This window comes from Corvus cornix, chromosome 3 (genome assembly GCF_000738735.6).
Source record: "Corvus cornix cornix isolate S_Up_H32 chromosome 3, ASM73873v5, whole genome shotgun sequence".
Classification (NCBI taxonomy): domain Eukaryota; kingdom Metazoa; phylum Chordata; class Aves; order Passeriformes; family Corvidae; genus Corvus; species Corvus cornix.
In genome coordinates this window covers 29,378,708-29,396,532 of record NC_047056.1, presented here as the reverse complement: position 1 = coordinate 29,396,532, position 17,825 = coordinate 29,378,708, and the positions used below count along the sequence as shown (strand labels likewise).

General features: G+C 40.0%; 1 protein-coding gene across 1 annotated transcript in view; it reads right to left on the bottom strand.

Annotated features, from left to right (window-relative positions):
- MOCS1 (molybdenum cofactor synthesis 1) overlaps positions 1-267 on the bottom strand; it is a 30,606-nt gene extending 30,339 nt beyond the window's left edge. The window contains exon 1 of the mRNA XM_039568985.1: positions 194-267. The gene's annotated coding sequence lies outside the window, so the exon portion shown is untranslated. The remainder of the gene's footprint in view (positions 1-193) is intronic.
- Between the last annotated feature and the right edge of the window lie 17,558 nt (positions 268-17,825).

The following is a 17,825-nucleotide window of genomic DNA, read 5'->3' as shown; positions in this document are numbered from 1 at the left end:
CCGGTCACCCCACCAGGCGCTGCCACCGCTACCAGAGAGCCCCTCCACGAAATACATCTTCTTACGGACGAGGCACCGGCCCGGCACGCGAACTCCCAAACCCGACCTCCGGCGGCCCCGCGCCCTCAGCTCCCAGCGCCCGCCGCCGGCCCCGCGCCCTCCCCGCCCCGCGGCCCCGCCGGCGCCCCCTCACCTGCGCCGCGGCCCTGGCGCGCGCCCCGGAGCTGCAGGCGCGGCGCGAGGCCGCCCCGCGCGCCCCCCGCAGGAGCCGCCCCCACGCCGCCGCCGCCGCCGCCATGCGGCTGCCCTGCCCCGGCGCGCGGGGGGCGCTGCAGCCGGCCCCGCGCCGTCACGCGGGGAGGGCGGAGGGGGCCGGCCAATCGGAGCGGCGGCCGGCGGCCGGCGCCGCGCTGCACGCCGGGAGTTGTAGTCCGCTCCGCTCAGGGGAGCGGGCCGAAGGACGGAGGGACGTTTCCCAAAGGTCCTTCACCACCGCTGTATGCTGCCGGGGCAGCGGTCTCGGGCAGTTCACAGAGTCGCGGAATATCCTGAGTTGAAAGGGACCCACAGGGATCATCGAGTCTACCTCTTAGCCATGCGTAGGACCATCCCCAAGAGTCACCCCATGTGCCCAAGAGTATTGTCCAAACGCTTCTTGAGTTCAGACAGGCTTGGTGCCATGACCACTTATCTTGGGAGCCTTTTCCAGTGCCCAGCCACCCTCTGGGTGAAGGACCTTTTTCTGATATCCAGCCTAAACCTCCCCTGACACAGTTTAATGCCATTCCCTCGGATCCTGTCACTGGTCACCAGGGCAGAGATCAGTGCCTGCCCCACTGCTTCTCTGCTTCCCCTCACGAGGAAGGTGTAGACTGTGATGAGGTCGCCCCTCAGTCTCCTCCAGGCTAATCAGACCAAGTGACCTCAGCCGTGATGCCCGAAAGATAGGCTAGAAATAAATCCCCATAGACCGGTGCATATAGAGCAGGTATTTGTTTATTGCAGCGCTGGTGGTGAGGGGGGTTTTTCCTCCTAACTCACCTGCCTTTGTCAAGCGCTGTGGTATATTTATACAGTAAATTTTGCTTAATGTTGCTATGTCATTACAACATCATCACATATGCGCAGGAACTAATTTACGTAGCATGATCTCATGGTTATTAGATAATTCTTTGCACTGTGCTTGCGCTTCCCCAATTCAGGGGTCTTTGATGAAGGCTTCTAAAGTCTTCTTCACACTTGATCTTTTCAACTTTGTCTTCGAGGCATGTGTAGTTATGGTGCTCCTTGGTCCATCTGGTCTTAACTGGCCTAAATTCTTTGTTTTGTGTCGAATTGGCTTTGCACTTGCCAATTTCTCATTAGTACTACACTTATCTACCTCTAAAACTATACACCTGGCAAGCTGGTTTTCTTTTCTCTCTCTCTTTTTGTCTATTTTGCATTTAAGCAACTAGTTAACTATATACTAGCCATTACATTGTATAATAAAAGTTATTCATATCAGGTTATATGGGTATCAAAAGTTATGATTCAGGTTATAAAAGCATCAGGTTATATAGGTATAGAAGTTATGATCCAGGCTATATAAGTATAGAAGGCTATGATTCAGGTTATATTGATATTCTTCAGGTTATATTGATAAAAAGTCATGGTTTAGGTTATATTGCTATTAGGTTACATAGGTAGCTTATAACCGAAGCTATATAAGCATTTTGTAACTTTGACCTAAGTTATATAGACATCAGCCACTCCTCATACGGCTTCCCCTCAAGGCCTTTCACTCTCTTCGTTGGTGACAAGCCCCACAGCCCTCAGCAGCAAGGGCAAAACCTGCGCTGACAGTCTTTGCTCTCTGCCTTTCCCCACCCCCACCTCAGCCCTTTAAAAGCCAAGTGTAGAGCCTGAGCTCTCGCTGCCAGTTGCCTTCAAGGGAAACATGGGCATCGAAGGACTCACATGCAGGGTACATATCCCAGCAAGGCTGCCAGAGGACTGGGAATAAGGAATATCATTAGTTGGGCAACATTTCTGGTGGAAACAACAACTCTAGCCCAGCACCAGTCTCAAGTAAAATCTGTACAACCTTGTCAGAAGATAGGCACAGGGACTGAATGAGGCATAGTGGATCTTATGAGGCATAAGAAAGCAGTATTTCAGTTTTCCTGCCTAATATAGTTTCCCCATGCTCTCAGTGTTTCACAGATAAGGGGCTCATGATGAAAAGTCCAGTATCCTGATGTCCACCTCCAGGTGAGGGTCTGCAGAGCATGGTCACCCATTGCCAAACTGAACTGGAGGCACTTGTTCTGAACCTGATCTACACATGAAAGGAGTGCTTGGCTGGGTGCCCAAATTTTCCCTGGATCTCCTTCCCTGAATCATGTCAGCTGTTCTTCCAAAAGCCATGTGATTCCCTAAATGACTTTTATTGCTCTTAGACTTAGAACTGTGCAGGTCTTAAGAGTAAAACTCACAATTTTATACACCATGCTACTCTATGATCAGACTTCCATTCCAAAAGAATTCTGTTTTCCGTTACAAAATTGCTGTCAGGGGTATTTAATTTGCAACTACTGGTTGAAAACAGATTATCAATTCTTTGCACAGTCTTAATCCTTTAGTGTTTGACCTGTGCGTTACTTGTTGATGTTTGAGTAACTAGGCTTTACAATTGCTTGTGTCAGCCATTATTTCCCGACAAAGTTTTATGTGCTGGTACAGATTCAATTGTTTAGTCAGGTTATACTTAAATCTTTGCTCTGTAGCAAAATCCCTTTTTCTGTCCAATTCACTCTAGACTTTAGACTTTTTTCAGTCTTTAGACTGGTTACAGACTAACAGGAAAACTTAAGGCCATGTTGCTATTTTTTTCCCCCCAAAGCTTAAGCCATTTGAAAAGAAATACAGGCTTGAGTGACCTACAATGTGGCTAAATATCCAGTCTGAAGCCATGTCCACCAGTGTGATGTCAAGGTAACATATACACGGACCAAAATACTGGTTTAAATTACAATTTTCAAAAGTTGCGGAAGCAAGTTTGCTGTTGACATTTATAGTAGCTTTATGAAGCATTGCTTCTCCCTGTAGAACTGGAATAACTGTAATTAAAGGATTTTCTGGATTTATTTGAAGAGCAAGTGATAATGACAGTTGAAATACAGAAGGCACTTTAGCTTCATATTAAATGTAATAATTGTTCAATTCAGTGAAATTCTCAGTTGCAAAAGAGGTTTGATTAGATGTGCAATGAATAAAGATGAAAATTTGTTATAAACTCATCAAGAAACAAAAACTTAATCCTTGCTTCATCAGCATCTGCAGTCTAGTTGAATGCTGTGGAGCTCAGCATATCTGGAAAGGTAAGTAATGAATTGTCTTTGTATACTTGAAGCCTTATAATCTTTTTTAGTTTTCAGATTGTACAAATATAAGCATGTTTCATTAAACCAGTATAAAATCAGCTTTTACACCTCCAAAGGCAACCTTTTACTCTCAGAAATATCTACTGCTGATTTTCAGAAACACTTGCCCACCATTAAACGAAGCCATTAAATATATGTAACGAAATAGGAGCATCTGCATAAGAGATGATTCCATTTAACTTCGCTGGGGTACTGTCATGTTGTGTCACGTTGTGTTGTGTCATGGCATGTCACAGGTCATGAAGAATAAGCACCTGAGACAGCAGCTGGAGGTTTGATTTCTTTGCTTTTTTCAGCAGCTATCCAAAGGACTAGTACTCAGAAAATAATTAAGGGTTTGGGGTTTGTGTATCTACTCCAAGATGCTGTGCAGTGTCACACCCTTGCATTGTAACCAAAGTTGGGCATGACATTCTACCCTGGCAAAATAACACCTATCTCAATACTCAAAGCAGTTTTAGGATTCACAGAAACTCTTGCCACTGGTATTTCAATTGTCTTCTAGACATCATGAAGACATTCACTTGTCTTTGGCGCAGGGTAATTATTTAGCCCAGATTCCAAAGAAAGACATTTCCTGCCCTTCCTGCTGCTGCCTTGCTTTCTGGCTTCCAGGGACCCTAGATTAGCCCTGTCTTATTTACCTGTCTATTTGTTTCAAGATTTTGCTGAATTCACACTTAATGCCTTAGGGGTGGGTCTTTCTCAGCACTTGTACACATCCAGGGATTAGCTAACTTTCCCCGAAAGACTCCGCACTGTGCCATTTGTAAAGGTCTGCGTGCCTGCCAAGGGCTGTTAAACCCACATGGGCAATTGAAGGGCAGAGTCCAGTCCACATCCTGTGGGAGCGTATGCTAAAACAATATAAAAATGCAAAGTATCGGGCTGCTTCCAGTGTTATTCATGCTTCAAATAAGCACGGAACAAAGTTTTAGAGATATGTTACTAATAAAATAGTAATGACTTAAAAGTCTCAAGGGAGAATTCAGGCTGTGAGCTGGATGCATCTGCCACACTGAATCACAGTTGCCTCATTGTCAAAACTAGGCATCCATCAAGAGTTACTCAACACCTTTCTGAAACTTTGGGCTACATGCCTGAACAGAAACCGGGACAAAGTGGAAGACCTAATCCTGTCCTCACGTGGAGCTGGAACACAGTCAGGACTCGTGCTGGGACTGCTGAAAGACTGTGCTGAAAGTGCTGAAAGACTGCATGAATGCACGCCAAGGGAAAGCCTCAATGTCCAGCTTCCTGCAAACTAAGCATGAAATAACAAAACTTGCGAGACATACTCACTGTTTTGTCTATCTCTTGCAAGAGCAGAACAGCAGAACATATCCCTCTCCACATTTGTTACTCGTGAACAACGTAGGCCCTTCTTAAAAGAAACTATTACGAAAAGATTCACTGTCAAACTTCAGGGCACATGTGAGGTACGAATGACTACCATAGAATGTCTTACAGTTCCTCAGGGAGCATCATGGCATTTTTCAGTTCAAAGCACACTCCTGCATAAAGATTCTTGTCTACACTTGAGAAATCCTAGGGAGTTGATACAGCAGAGGCTTCTGCTATACTTTGCTTTCCTCATTACAAAGAGGCATGAGAGCCTTCCTGTGTTTCCTCCTGGTAGCTGACACAAAATAACATTTGCCGTTCTCTAGAACATGCTGCTTCCATGGAATTAAAAAACATGTGTCACAAACCACACAGACTTACAAGCAGGGATTTGGTAAATTTCTGTGCCAAGGCTGCCACAGAAACAGATGCACTCTCACAGATGCAGAAGAAATCAGAAAAAAATTGGTCTGAAAATAATTGGTATGGAAGCAGCCAGGCTGGTTAGAAAATATGTGCCAATGCTGTCTTGTGCTTTCCCTCCTTACCTTCAGTGTGATGGAGAAACCCTCTCCTCACTCATCTTATTACCCTCCTCCTTTGCTGCATTTCCTTTGATGTCATTCAGCTTTTCTGCTCGCAACCATGAAAAAAACCTCATTTTAAAATTTTATTTTAATATTTATTTTATTTAATTTAATATTTGTGAACTCACAGTGTTGAAATTGTTTGCACTCGCTGTTTGAGCAGTATCTAGCAGTATCCAGAGTAAAGGGCTGTATAATATTGAGAAATCCAACTGATCCTACACATTAAAGCAAAGAATATGTTTACTCCTCCATGCTTTTGCAAAGCCACACAACAAGGGGATTAAGAGAATCAAGAAATGCATAAAAAGCAGAGGTTGATATAATTAGAAAAGAGGACAAAATTAAGGAAAAAAGAAGGAAAAAAAGAAGTGGGATGGAGGGAAAGATTTTTGAGAGAGAGGGAGGGAGGGAAAGAGAGAGAAAGTGAGAGAGGGAGGAAGGGAGGGAGGAAAGGATTTTTAATGTGTTTGACCTCATCATTTATGCACGACCATACCCTTCTTTCTTGGCTTCCTTCCTTTACGTGAAATATCATCATCCCACCTTGAGTGTTACACACTGTAGCACTTTGTGTGCTCCTTTTTTTTTCTTTTTTCTTCTTTCTTTTTTTTTTTTTTTTTTAATCTGGGAGTTCTGTGCAGGCCAGCTCCAAAACTTCTGTTTATCTGAAGCAGGATTGCACAGTTCCACCCTTACACAACATTCCCTGCAAACAGTCCATTCATGGGCTGATAACACTTTTGCTGGTCTGACTGTGTGCTTATTGCACTTAATGCCTGAGAACTGTGAGAAGAATTAATGTAGTGTCACATAACACTCCCATCTGATCAGGTGGACATAGGTGTAATCAAAGGAAAGTTTGGACAAAGTCATACATTGTCTTAGCCTAACTCTATGTGGACTTTTTCTGCCCCAGGCAGCTCCAGGTATAGGATTGGGGTTAGTCTGTTAGCATGCTTACATTTTTTGTATTTGACTGAATTTAAGGACATGGTAAAAGGAGATACCTGAATGTTAGAAAACACCAGGAGACTTCTTTTTCCTCTCCTCTGTGTGACCTTTAGTCCTGATGCTCTACCCTATCATCGTGTGGGTGACTCCCATTGCTCCCTTCCACATTAAAGAAATCTTGCTTAACTTTATGGACTGAAGTTAACTCTACTGGTTGTCTGTGATGGTCCCTCATGTAGCAGCACAACTGACACTCCAGGAGTCAGGCACAGGGTCAGAGAGATGATTCTCAATACTGAGAATTCTGCTGTACTTTGGACAAAACAAATCATGGTCCTCCATTTCCCTTGAAGTGCAGATCCAACTTTTGGTCTTCATCTACTTTAAGAGAAGGAATTATGCCTTCACTGCTCCAAGAGAAACATACTGGTCTTTAAGCATTATGGAAAAAAAGAAAAAAAAATCTTTTCCAATACTGGTACTGTCTTGCTCTCTTGCTCCCTGTATTTGGAACAGCAATTAATTTAGTTAAACAGCTGGACATATGATCTGATGAAATGTGGTTAGCATTTCTCATTTAATTTGCATCAAAGCAAGAAGTTTTATCAATAACAACAAAAACCCTTCTCCAAATCCCAACAAAACAATAAGCAAGATCACAGACCTTCAAGACTTTTTTGTGCTGGAAGAGTTTTATGTGACTTGGAAATCAATTAAATTCCATTAAGGAACTTAATTGTTCCTTATCTGAAGTATATCTGCTTTGTATTTTGCCTTTCAAAACAATGTTGTAGTGTTCCTAGCCAGGTCTTTAGTTTACCTGGGAGAGGACTTTTTTCTGCAACCAAGAAGGTTTATACTGCTGCAAAAAAGCAAATTTCCGGTCTGCTAAGCATCTGGTTAAGGTAAGTGAATCTGCAACAAAAATCACTCTGAGAAAGTTAATTTTTATCCAAAGAGATTTACCATGTTGAAAAATCAAAAGGCAGAAAACTGGAACAAAACAAAATTAAACAAAACAAAACCCCAACAAAACAAAAAATATCAGGGCATCTCTGGAGGCTTTTGGCATTTTTTCCCAATGCTTATATCAAACACTTTATTTTTCCAGATGCTATTAAGTCACTTCCAGATTTAGCATTGCACTGTTATTTCTCTTTGTCATTTCAGATTCCTTAAGCTCTTCAGTTCTTTTGAGTTCTTGCAAATCACAATAAAGAATTGTGATTCCATAAAACAAATCTCACTGAATATTTCCATCTTTTGCATCTTTGGCTATGATATTGTAAGAGAAAGATAGAAAGAAGCTGTTTGGTTATGCACTCTGTTCTCTGATCTCCTCTTCCCAATGTTTTCAGTATTGCCAGTTTCTAAGTAGTGTTTCAAAAAAAAAAGGTAAAAATGTGACAATGCCTTGGAAGAATTTAATTTGAGTTTTTGGAGAGAGGATCATTACTTTGTTATGGAGTGTTTAGTTACTTAGAGGGTGGAAAAGTGGGCCTAGTGAAGAAGAGAATTCTGCTCTCCTGATTCCTGCCGCTCACTTTCACATCGGTGATTATACGTAACCTCTAAGATAACAGAAAATCAAGCCCTTGAGAGGTAGCTGTAGCTGTCTGAATAGTGGCACTCGAACTAACCTCAGAGAGCCATCAGGCAGGAGGTTTCAAAGGTTATGACAGCTATGCCCACAGCACTGGAGAGGGGTAGGCTTTATTTTCTGTAGTAGTTGTTCTTCTAAAGCCTTTCTCTCACTACAGTGCTAATTGCTCAGCCCTTGTGGCTGGCTGACCACTGGGCCTCTGAAATACTCTGTTGTGGGGAAATGAGAATGGGTTATTTATTTCGTAGGAAAAAGGCATGTAGGACACTGTATTTGCCTTATATTTCCTCATGGATAGTGAAGTATTCATTGCAATCTCAGCCTTGGAAATCTGGTCTCCTGACCCAGTTATTTCAACTTCAAATGCTGTGTGCTTAAAGAAAATTAATTATAAAACAAAGCATAAAACTGGAACAGGCTGACTTGATGCTGACCTGAATGGGGTCTTTTTTGCTGAAAAGTGTTTCTATCTTAGCCAGTGGAATACCTTCACTTTTTTTTTAAGCTTGACACTTAGAGTCAAGGGGTTTTGTGTTGCTGTTTTTAGCAACTTTGTTTCTTCCTCTAAAAGAAGAAAAAAGAAAACAGCTTTATCTTGATGAAATCTTCCTGTTCCAAAAAGCATCCAACAAGGTTTGGCAGCACTGACCTGACAGTCCGCATCTTGCTGTCATGCAAGTCCTTCATCTCCAGATGCAGAACTCATGTGACACCCATGAGGAAAGATAAGCACTCTAATTAAACACAGAATGGCAGAAAAAGAAGAGAAAAAGGAGAAAACAAGACCAAGGCAGAGAAGTGGGATTGAGATATCTGATTTCCATATTTACTCTAAATTTCAGGTATAGCTGAGAAAGACAACCACAGTCAAGAAGCCTGGACCCAAACACTCCTAAACCTGACCTTTAAGTTTCTAAAATGATTTCTCACCTTTTCAATTAATTGTAATTGTTTTGTTAAACTTCCAGTGCGTTTTAACAAGAGATTGATTTCTCCACGTTTACTTCAGCTGTCTCTGCAGTGCAACATAGTACCTTCTGAAAAGCAGTGAGAGTACTTATGATAGGAAGGAGAGGGGTGCAAGAAAGACCATCAGTCCCAAGGTACAGAGGGAATTAGCTGAAATTCCCAACACTGGACATCTGAGTCTACCCTCTTGGATAATAGTATTCCCCTTTATTTTATTTTTAATAGCAGAGTTATAGGGTATTCCCCTCAACAGCCAATCCCTATGTTGAAGTTGCAAAATCAAGTACTTAGAGACAAAACAAATAGCACGAGTTTTGGCATCCATCTCTGCACACTTAAATCATTCCCTTACATACATGTCTTTCTCAATGTTTATGTGTCTTCTTATCTTTTCCATTCTCTTAAATTCCTCTCAGGACTTCTTACCCACCTGTCCTGCTGTCCATCTCCTTTTCTAGCCTCCTTATTTCTAATTTTCTATTTCCCTCCCTTTAAATTCCTTCCCTCATATCTACTTGCTTTGCATCTGAGATGGGGGAATGACAGAAACGAGTTATCATGTGAGGATCTATTAGTGAGCAGAAACAGATAGTCATAGTCACAGAAAATATTTAAAACCCACTGCAAATACCTGCAGGACAGCCTTGCTGTCTGAAAGAGTAATGCATTTCACTGGTTAGGAACTCTGATTGCAATCCTGTGATGTTCCACTACTGCCACCTGAAAAAGTGATGTCTTTTCTAACTGGGTTTTTCCGTTGTGTACAACCCTGCCTCTGGCAAAAGGGATTGTTTATAACCACATTACCTGTAATTTCAGAAGACCACACTTGGAACTTTAATTCCAGTCTGGAAATTTGACTCTCCCTGTCATGTCTTTTGTTAGAATATGTACACCAGTCCCAATGACAGTTGATAACAGCAACAAGGACTTATTAAACAAAATGTCTTCCTTACTGTTTCTTTTCTTTACCCTAAATTTTCTAAGGTGTTGTGATTTAAACAGTCTAATCAAATTCTCACATTTCCTTATGGGAACCTAATTTCTTTTACATTCACTCACTTGTATGAGTTTCATTACATTTTTTGTGATATTTGACAAAGTTATGAAGAACATGAAACCTACTTAGTTCAGATTACTCTTCCAGTACTGAATTTTTAGCAATGCATGTCTTTGAGACAAATATAAAAGCAACTCATTTCTCATCAGTCCAGAGAAACTTCTTTTTCAGTTTACACATCTTAAGAAAGATAACTGTCTTGAACAGCAGCTTGTGATGTCAGCAAGGTTTCCAAGGAGTAACTCTACTCTTTACAAGCTAGAGAACTATCTACACTGCACAACACAGCAGGGCCAGGACCCTGCTAAGCTGAAGCTAATGGAGAAGATACAATCACAGGGTACACTGCCTGGATCTGCAGAGCTACCAGATCAGATCAGATCAAGAGAAGCACAGAATTAATGCCACAGCACCTGCATCCTAACAAAGATAATTTGTGTGCATGCAGCAAAACACTGATTAAATTGTTCTGCTTCTGGAGCTACCACTTGACTGCTAGCCCAGGAATCTTTGAATTGTGCTCATGTGCTGCTATCATAGTTTTGGAAGGAGTGACAAGATATCTTAACATAGACCAAACAGTCCTCATTAAGGACGTGAACTAGGAATACTTGCTTAATTTTACTGCTTGTGCTTGCTGCTGCTTTCTCTCATCATTATGACCCAGCATGTGGGATCCTCCAGTCCCTGTCCCACTTGTTAATCATGCCATTCATTTATTTAGCTCCTAGGGATGATGAATAAGTAATGTTGAAGAGAAACTGCCAAAGCACTGTCACAGAGCCAAGGTGAATCCTAACGCTTCACTGCTCCAGCAGCTGGATGTGTGAGAGTCCAGGGTAGGGAACAGAATGTCTATGTCTGAATCCTTCACTTTCTGCATTAGGAAAGTGATCTGATGACCTTGCAGTCTAGACCAACTACGGCACATCAACCTGCAGGACCTTAGTCTGTGGGCTTGTACTTTAGGTAGCTATCTGGACATATTCTGGGGAAGCAGAAAGAGACTGACCTCCTTGGTTGGTTGTAGCATCACACAGAACTCCCACAGAGCAGAAGGATCCAAGCAAGAGCAAAACAAGTCCTGCTAAAACCCTGTCACAGGGAAAGGCATACCGAATTCTTTTTGCTAATGCACTCTATGCCCATATCAGAGGACTCGGTACCTGTCCTGAAGAGTGTAGTTATGATTTAGCAAGATTTGTGATGAGAAAAGGGCAAGGGAGGTGGGGGAGAGACATAAATGCAAAACAAAAAAACAAAAAAACAAAAAGAAAAAAAAGAAAAAAAAGAAAAAAAAGAAAAAAAAGAAAAAAAAGAAAAAAAAGAAAAAAAAGAAAAAAAAGAAAAAAAAGAGTGACCTCCAAACCTGCAGGATCTGGTGATAGTCCCTGTATTTCCACCCAACTGGATTGGCACCACCTTCTCTAATCACTACCTAATAGTGAGTCATGACTATTACTTCCATGTAGTGTGTTTGTGCTATCAAAACACTTGACTGGCATAGAAAATTCTAATCTAGAACAAATCCTTAATAAAGCACTCCCTTTAAGGTAATTAATAGGCAAGCAAAATCAAAACCAAATGAATCCTCTGTTACTTTAACAAGGTAAAACAGAACTGTAGGATTGAATGAAACATTCTGATCTTTGTCCCATTCTAATATGGCATCTTTGGTCTGTAAACTTGGGTGCCTTGAGAGAGTATTTGGTCTGTTCACTTCTGTAGTGACACTTTAAATGTTGTGAGTGTTTGCAGTTTTTCCTGCCATGTATTTCCTCTTCTTCTTTTTTTTTCTTTCATACTGTTGACAATGATGCCTGGAGGCTCGGCTGCAGAACAGGGCTGTAAGCTCCCAACACCATTAGACATGGCACATATTTTGATCAACTTTCTACATGACCCGGTAATTTTCTTGCACATTTTCCAGTATTAAGAAAGAAGAAAATCCTCTTATTCACCTTGGTAACTGGTTAGAGCTACTTTCTAAGATACCTCCTTCCAAAAGCTTAAGTCCAAACTTTGCCTTGTGTATTAAAAATCATTCTTTCTCAATACACTGGCTGCTGGAAGTATCTTTTCTGATATGATCCCAAAAGGTATTTTCTCTTTTGAAGGCCGTATCAAGTTGCTAGTATTAGGCAGGCTATGACTAACTAGTTAACACAGGATCTTCTCTCATTTCATCACTAAAGAATGTGTGATGATGTATGATATTAAAGTATGACCTACTGTTTTCTGTGATTTAATTTAATCTAATCTCACTTCTAGTACTTAGGGCCCCGTGCTAATCCAGTTTTTCCTCTTTCTTATCTATTATTCAATATATCCTATGATTTGTTAATTACTGCAAAGTGTATGCAACAAATTTCATCAGAGCACCAGATCACAGAGCCAATATTCTTGGTGAAAATATTTAACCAGAGAAGTCAGAAGGCAGATCGAGGAAAATTCCACTAGCCATCTCTTTCTATGCCTTTTCTTTCAGCAAAATGTTCTTTGGTGTTTTTGCATAGTGCTTAATGAGCTGAGATCAAACTAATAGATCAGTTGTCAGAATGACGCCACTACTTCCTTTTTACATAGAAAATATAATAACCTACTCTCAAATCTCATGGAACCATTTAAGACTAGAAGGGATAGCTTTTTAAATAACTTTGCCACCAGCCTGGGGTCACCTATTTCCCTTTTGAATATGCACTTTTATCTATGCTCTCATCCATATTAATAGTCTTAATGCACTTTCTGTAAGAATATGTATGTAGAACAGAGAACAACATATTACTTACTGTTTGCTCATATATCAGTTATCTTTAGTCCATACCATCTTTATACATAGCAGCAGCACCACCTGTTTCATGTATTAGTTTCTATTTATAAAAATAAGCAACATTTTACCATTTATTTTTGTAAATACTGCACATTAATGTTTTCCAACTAATTTTGTACTTTCATTTTTTGGATTTCCAAAGCATTGCTTTCTTTTCTGGTCAAAGCTTTTCTCCTCGCAAAATTCTTATTCCCAATATTCTTGCGACTCTTATCTTCAAAGGTCATCCTTATGGGTTTTTTCCCTTGACTGGGATGTAAATGACCCTGTTTGGATAAGGGCTATCCAAACTCATCGGAAGCAACTGTATCATGTAAAGTACTGCAGGAGTAGGTACAGAAGGCAAATAACAGTTATCTTACTTCCATGAGTAAATCACTTTTCATTTTTTAAAATAAGAAAAAATTCTTTCTATTCAATATCTTACATGCCTGTGCTTCAGCAAAATTATCTCTTAAAATCTGTCCTATTAAAATAAATAATTAAGGACTTTAATTTTAAATAATTCCACTAATGATCAGTATAATCAGTTATTTGATTCTTTTATAATATCCATACCAAAACAAAGTCTAACCAGAAGCAAATGTTATTTGTTTAGGGACTTGGGGTAAAAAAAAAAAAAAAAAATCTCTTGTTCATCAGATTAAAAATTCTAGAACAAACTAATATTTATGTCCTGTTGCTCTTTTCCATGGGGAGTTCACTCTGATGTTTTGGGTAGTGTGTACCTCTAACCAAGATTCAAAATTACAGAATCTCTTCTCATCTCTCATGGCCAAATATCTATTTTGTATGTTCTTCCTTTTGTGTTCTTGGGTTGTTTTTGTTTCTTTGGGTTTTTTTTTTTTGTTTTTGTTTTTTTTTTTTAATTAAAGGAGATTCTGGTAAAGCAGTGTGAAAGAAATGAAATATCAAAGTACTTTCTGACTGTAACAGAGTACAAGAAAAAGGAAGGAGGGACATGATATGCTTCCCCTTCCCCTTTCCCTGGACTATAATGTTTTTTAGGGCGCTCTGGCACATCGGTTCTCCTGCCTGAGGAGGCAGGAGTCCACCTCTCTGGCCGTGTTGCCCAGAGCTGTCAGGATGCAATCCTGCACCAAGAAGGATGCAGTAACTTCACTTAAGCTTTGGAAAAGCCTTTGTGTACAGTACAGTTCAGGGAAATCAGCACCTAAGTTTCCAATTCATTGGAAACAATGAAATGCAGAGTAGTGTTACCTCTCTGGTTCAAACAGCTCACCTTGCTATACTGCAAAAACATCAATGTGCTTGATAAAAATGTTATAGCATTCTGGTTAATTGTTAATATAAAACTTTCTGGGGGAGAAAGTTTGCATCTTGTTCATGTCTGTGGTAGCATTCTTTGAGATCTGGAGCATGAGATTGACGGTGCTGATACTACCTGCTTTTCCTTCCTTCAGCTTCTAAAATAAATCTTCTGAAGTGCCGACCAGAGGATATGTGAAGGAGATAGCTGCATGCTGAGAAAGCATGTCTGACTGTGCTATTTCTGTCATTTTGACTTTTCTACAAGACTTTTGATAATGGCACAGAAAGAAGCATCTGTACAGTTTATAAGGCTAAGTAATTCTGTGCAATGACATAAGCAAATCTTCTGTGCATATTGCAAAGAAACAAGGAAGCTAACATGTCTAAAATGTCATCTCGAAGGAAAAAAGACACACCCAAGCTCTTCTGTGCTCTCTAAAGCATGTACTGCATTTTCCTCAAAGGCATTTTTCTGAGCTCTGCTTGAGATGAACATCAGCAAAGAAAAACGTCAGCCTGCTGTTCTTTCACCAAATATAACTATTAATGCTATAATGATCACTCAGTCATCAAGACCTTTCTGCTACAATGCAAGCATCTTTTCTGAATGTAAGTGTATCAAAGGCCACCAAGTTCTTAAAAGATCCATTTTATAAATGTCAAGTTCTACTTCTTTTATGCCAAGGTTTCTGGGAAACATATAAAGAAATGAAGATATTAATATATGTATTGTATCTCCAGCCTGCTCTGTGGAGCTGACCAAATTACAGGGTATTTGATTTTGTTTAATGGTTGTAAGAAACATCATAGGAAACAAAACAAAGACATAATTGGCTTAGATTAACATAGAAATGTCTATATTTTTAAGGAAAATTGACAAAATACCCTTCTGTACAGAGTAAGAATGTTCCTTTTGACACCTATATTGAGGATATTGTGTAATTTTTGTGTTTAAGTTTTCATATAAACTTGAAAAAAAGGATGTTTGTTTATATTGAAAAATATATGTTTCATGTTTTTGAGAAGCTGAAAGAAGAGACGATTACACTAATTTGTCAACTTTTTTTCCAAAGTACATCTGAAATTCCTACTTTAATTCCTGTAAAGTCCTGTAAATTCTGTAATTCCTGTAAAATAAGTATCTTTTTTTGGTAGTTAGATTCCTATTTTTTTTTTCTGTTTAGGGTTATAACACAACTTTGCGATTTACAGACAAATAACTTCAGGAAGTGTTCGGTTCAGAAGGAGGAAATACCAGTTAGCATCTTAGCTTAGATTTGTACTTAGACATGAGCCTGAGACAAATGAGTTCTTTCCACTGAGTCAGTGCCTGTAGATAACCATTAAGGCACCATCCTGTAACAAACCAGTGACATAATCCAGAACATGCAGAACACTTGGAACACATCTGGGGAACCATAGAACAGTTGATAAGTACATTTGTAGTAAATACTTATCCTACTTCTTAATTAAATGCTAGTGAAATTAAAATGGTGGGTTTGAAATGAAAAAATAATAAACCCAAAGTGTTTGCAGCTAGGTGGTGCCATAGGCCTATGCAATCCCAGTCAAATTAGGGATGCATTACAAGAGGACTTCCATCCTACACGATGGTGTATGAAAGCAGGCTGTGATCTAGGAGTCAGAAACTGCTTCAGAGAATGGGTTTTGCTGTCTCTAGTACTGCAAGAAAAATAGTCACTTCAGAATTGTTTCCTGTCCCCTGACACCACTAAGTCAAATAGAAATTACAAGACCCTCTTGTGAAGCACCAGAATTTAGGTAGTAATGTGTTCCTGACATATACTGAAATTACATATGAGCTTTTCATCAAACTCATGCATACAGGTGCTAAATATGAAATAATATATACCAAAACCACATGGTTCTTAGACTGGAGTTGAATAATGCAAAATTCTAGGAGAAATTACAGACATGGATAATTCAATTTTCTGCTTGATGTCTTAAGCTAGTAGTGCACATGGAAGTACATGCTCTAGTGATCCCCTCCTGAATACTATATGCAAATTTTATTATTTACCCTTAAATAGTAATCCAGTTGTTTCCTTTACTTTTCCTTGACTCGCCTAAACATCTCAAAAATAGCAAGTATTTTGTTATGAAACTCCCACAGAAACCTTACATAGCTGGAGGAAACGGCAAGCTAAGTATATTTCTAAGACTTATTTTCCAGATGACATAATTTTAGACCACTTTTAAGTTTCATGGAACTAATTTAGATGAATCTTTCCTGTGCTTCCTAACAATGTAGATTTTGAGGTCAACTTCTAATTTTTACATTACTATGTGGTACAGTATAAATAATACAGATTACAAATGCATTATCACTACATGAATGCTTTTAACAGAGCATCAGAACTGTGTGCTCACTAGCTTGAACCCAACAGCACACAATTACTGCAATGTATCATTCAGTTGAAGTAGGTGATGTGGTTTTCTTGAATCCCTTTCCATAACACATGCATCTATCTAGAAATCTGGTTCCTTTTGCCCATTGCTCCAGTGCTTACTGCAGTTCACATGGTCACAGTGCCTTTGGAAGTAGTGCATTAACAGACTAGGAAAAGGGACTTCATCTGAACTTAGACTTGTCTGCAATTTAGGTGCCAAAAGGTTCAGTGAGCTATTGAGATCATCTGACTTCAAGTTCTATCTGAAAATTATGCCCCTGTTCTGTGCTACAAGGACCTTTATAGTGTCTCACCTTGAAATCACTGAATGGATTAAAATCTTTGAGTTTCCCCTGCACTTGAAGTGGGAAACCATCACTCACAACTGAATTTCTTAGAGATGCCTTTCCTCTAGTTTATGCATTTCATTCTCTTCTTATGATGCAGAGCTGTGGTCTTTCCTCCTCTTTCTACTTCTTTTACGATCCTCTTTCTCCTTGAATCACCACACCATGTGGAACTGTATCATCAGCAGAAAAACAATTTAGCTTACTGTAGGTGATCCATTCTTTAGTATTCAGTACACTCTTCACAGTTCAATAAGTACAAGTTGTATAAGTTACAGTAAGAAGGCTGTTCTATTTATTCTGTGCTCTTTGCTTATTTGTGCCTTGATTATATAGTTCTTACAGTGACATTTTCAGTTAAAGTATGTACAGAGGAATTGTATGGAAAATTGTTAGCTGCTGCTTATCTGTATTGTGTCTTGTTTATTTTTATGCCTATACCTGTAAAAACTCACCAAATGTAAAGAAATTACTAATGCCATTAGAAACTGCATTATTATTTTTATCATCACAGGGGACCTTAGCCAGACTGGTTAGCAATAGGAATGAGGAAGGTTTCCATTAATACCTCTCCTGATCACACTTGCAAGCTAATGTGTGACAATCAGGTGCCCTGATGCCTTACTCTGTGAAGGCTCAATCCAGTGGCTTTTACCTCTGGAGATGTGGTACATACAAACCTGGGAATGCAGCCCTTCATGAGTCTCAGTGGGATGTGATATGCATCTGTGGGCTGTGACAGGCTGCCCTGCCCCTCTTTTCTGTAGCAACTCTGCAAAAATGATCTCAGCCACAGCCAGAACACGGAGTTCAGTGCTGTGCTAGCGTCCTGCTGAGCACTCTTATACAAACATCCATCTTTGAGGTGGCAGGCTGATGAAGTGTCAAGCAGAGCATGTATTGAGCCCTTCTTGGAGCCTCTTTGTCACTGTGTAGTCATCACAGGATGATGCTCTTTTTGTCAGCAGCACTATTTTTCACTGTCATCTCACAACCAGGCTGGTCAGATGGCTGGGTCATTGG